The following is a 4,212-nucleotide window of genomic DNA, read 5'->3' on the forward strand; positions in this document are numbered from 1 at the left end:
GAAGAAGCAGTAGTATAGGAAGGAAATTGTTAAAGTCACAGAATCCAAGAGAAGAATGTTTTCCTGGAATCCCTAGGGAGTTGCTAGTTGAACCAAAGGCCCTAATGCTCTTTTAGGCCTCAGTGCTCAGAGAGTAAAAATGAAACACCTTCTAGCCATCAGTTACCTCTCCAGTTCCTGAAGGAATTTTCTCCCACCCAGAGGCTCGTGTGTATCTCTTGTGGGACCAGCCAGTGAGCATTCCTTCTCATAAAGGTCTTCCTGGTGAAACACTTTAAGTAGAAGTGACAACCAGAAGCTGTGGTCTCATTGGAAGCCTCATTGGATTAGGGTGGTTGATGACAGAAGCATAAGCAACTGAAAGCATTGCCTCTCTGGGCCTCCTTGCCCTTCCAGTTCCCCCAAGATGTGATCCTCCAGGTTTTGTGAAGGAGGCAAACACCTGTGCACATCTACTTTATGGTCCTGGTTTGTTCCGCAGACACTCTAGGTCCTGGAAGGGCTGAAGCATCCCTCCACAGACCCCTATTTGGTGAAGATGCCTGGAAGAGTCACTTTGATTTGGATATTGAGAGCTTAGTGATTTAAAGGCATTTTTCTTTTCTGGTTTCCTACATTCTTTCTAGAAACTACCAGCTGTGCTGAAATGTGGCTGCTGTTTTTGTTACTAAAAGGTAACCAGCCTTCTAGTGTGATGCTACCCTCTTAATCAGCTATGTCTCTGGGTTGATAATCCCAAATCAGGGAATCTTGGTATCTCCTTTAGGGAGTGGTGGCTTGAAGAGACCCACCATTGACCTTTTATCCTACCCATCTTTAGAATGAGGAGGAAGGTCATAATACCGATTTGCAGAGACACCTGCAATTGTTTGTTGTTAGAGGTCAGTTGGCCACACAAGGTCCATTAGTTTTGCATGAACAGATACTCTCAAGGGTTACAGAGTTGCCAGCTCCTCTTTTCATCCTCTCCTTGCCAAATTTCCTTTTAAATTACTGTTTGAGTCACTATCCCAGTTGCTGCTATGATTCATTCTACTCTGACGTGAATGGATGAGGCAGGCTCTGACTTCCACTTTATCTCTTTTCCTCTAACATTTATAAACAGCTCACTCCGTGTGCATCTGATTGTTATGCTGTTATGTCTTCATTTTTATATTTTCTGACAATATTCATATTTTATCTGTCTCTTTACAGAAGACCGTTTTACCATGTGCATGTGGGTGTAGGTGTATGCATGTGTGTGGGGGGGTGGAAATGGGATAGATATTGATTGGACAGAAATCTCACTTTTTTTCTGACAGCCTGACAATTAAACATAGCTGTAAAAGTCCAATCTCAGTGGGGTGTAGAATTCATTCACTTCTCTTTCAATGCAGCTCAGGAGGAGAGCTGGGGTTAAAGCAATAATGGGCATATGACTGGGAGGAAAACACAGCGATGATGGTGTTTGAATACGTGATTCATTTTCTGGTACAAATATGAGGAACTCCAGGTCGTAGAGGACAGGACACATTGTTCCAGTGTGTGCTCCTGCCTAGACATGTTGAGTCTAGTGTTCTGTGTTTAGGAAAACCAAAGCAAAACTTCTTCTCATAATGTCTTCCAAGTGGTCTTCCTGATAAAACCAGAAGAATAAAATCACGGAGACAGAAGAATAGATGCTGTCACCTAAGAACGGCAGCAGACCCTGAAACAGTAATTTCAGCATGTTAACAGGGTCTTTGTATTAATAGGAGACAGAGACAAAGCTGTCTTTTTAAAATTTTTTGGCTTAAGGTGCAGATACCTTTAAAAGAAGGAGCAGAGAGATGAGCTCACTTATTTGCTACAGTTATCCCCCCTTTTCAAGGTACTAAGAGGTTTCACAGAGGAATCTTACAAGGAGCCATTCGATAATGTTTGCGTGGAGACAGAACGCTCGGATTTGTCTATTTTCCATCATGAACCACCCTAATCCAGTTTTACATTTCGACTTCGCTTCTGTCTTGCTGTCTTGTACCCAGGCAGCCCTCTTTTCACAGAGTTATTTGAATGTATGCCCCGGCCATACAGCCTCACCAACTTATACTTTGGCTGTTATGCCGGTTATTGGACTGCTGGTTATTGGACTACCGGCTCTCACTCTAAACCCACCTCCTTACATGACGCTGAGACCCCTAAGTCACACTTTGTTTTACGCACTTTGTTTACTGTGTGGTTCTTCACTAGAAACTAAAAGGCGGAAGGGAGAAGGAAGTTATTCCTTCCCACTCAGCTTCCTGTTGCTGTCAACGTCGCTCCAGAATTGGTTCTTCACACAGCAGCTGGTTTCACACCAGCAGTTTCTTTCATACCCTCAGAAGCAGCCTGGTTACACCGCTGGGAGAAGCCAGCTCCAGCCAGCAGCCTCCCTCCTCCAAGGTATGGCTCCCAGTTCCATAGGATTCTTCCTCTTTACCTCCTGGTCAACCCATCCACTTCCCTCATCCCAGGGGTGGTAGCTGCTGCTGCCTTTACTTCCTCTGTGAGACCTTAGTTTCTCCCTTCTTTGAAGTTCTCTGAGACTTAGTTAACAAATGTCTATACTAAATTATCTGTTAAGGTCCCTAAGTGGTTTCAATATCCTGACCGCATCCTGCCTGCACTCAAACTTCTCCCTTAGTGTCTCACTTCAAAACTTTCCTGTATGTTTGATCCCCTTATAACCCAGGCCAGTGGATGGTGCAATCCTACATGAAGGCAGGAGAAGGGGCTTAATGGCCTCCCCATGCCCCTTCCTGCCTGGATGTCACTTCTACTTATGGTCATTCATATCTCCAGGACATTTTGTGAAAATTGTATGATCCTAAATACAATTTATCCATAATCTACCATCACTGTCCAGATTTTCCTCTCAAACCTGAAGGCTTCTGGGGAGTTAAACACGGTGCTGAGAAGCTGTACATAGCCCCAGAAGTAAGTTGTATTTAAATAGCCAAGAAATCCCTTGGGAATGAAGTGGTTCAAGGCTGAATGAAGACAAATGCATTGCTTACGCTTGTGAGATTTATGTAGTGTACACGTGGAAAATTTAGGCTCTTTCCAAGGAGCTGGTGGATTTTAGCAAGTGTGTATAAATTTTCAACTTGGCCCTTCATCTGTTTTATATATGACTGAGAGATTTTTGTAAGTAGCTGTACTTGGGCCACAATTTTTAGCTTAATTTACTACAATTTTTGTTCACTACAAAAAGCACAGTTTGTTCAGTGCCTTTCTCTGTTTGCACTAGTTACCAGAGATACATAAATGTATTCAGGAATTCTCATCATTCATCAAATGACCACTGGATTCCTGAAAAATCTTTGCATACCCTGTCTTCCTGATGAGGAGAGGGAGAGGGGCTGTGTGAGAATATCTGTGTGTTCAGGACCTATAGCAGGGCCAGGACTGAGGGACATGCCATATCTCTACAGCTCAGCTGGGTGCTGGGGATGAGCATTTCTGTAGTTTATTTTTTTTAATTTTTTTTAATGTTTATTAATTTTTGACAGAGAGAGAAACAGAGCATGAGTGGGGGAGGGGCAGGAAGAGAGGGAGACACAGAATCTGAAGCAGGCTCCAGGCTCCGAGCTGGCAACACAGAGTCTTACGCGGGGCTCAAACTCACAGACTGCAAGATCATGACCTGAGCCGAAGTCGGATGCTCAACCGGCTGAGCCCCCCAGGCACCCCATCTGTAGTTTATTTTGTAACTTCTGGAAGAGTCCAGATGACTGACTCTTTCAGAGTGGCAAGTGAGCTGGAAATCTTTGGAAAATCTCTTATTTGTCAGACTAACATCAGAAATTCTCAAATTGGGGTGTGTGTATATATACTGCTTTTTTAGAGCAGTTTTAGGTTCACAGCAAAATGGAGTGGAAAGTAGATTTCTCATATACCCTCTTTTACCCATGGCTTTTTAAAATAATGTAGGAGAACTAAGCCAAATAGATTTTATTCAATTTATTAGAATGTGGAAGACAAATAATATAGATCAAGTCATAAGAAATGCTGTCATGTACTCCTATTTCAAGCCATTTTCAATGTTTTACAAAATACACGGCAAATATGAAAGCTTCAAAACACTGTTTTTTTAAACTTCTTCAATAAAATATTAACAAATATGATTACTGAATTACCAGTTTTTACAATGTTCATATATTTTTTTATTTAAATACTTTTAATGAGGTCGGTACCAATACAACAATCCCCCAC

The sequence above is a fragment of the Panthera onca genome, chromosome A1 (genome assembly GCF_046562875.1).
Source record: "Panthera onca isolate mPanOnc1 chromosome A1, mPanOnc1 haplotype 2, whole genome shotgun sequence".
NCBI lineage: Eukaryota > Metazoa > Chordata > Mammalia > Carnivora > Felidae > Panthera > Panthera onca.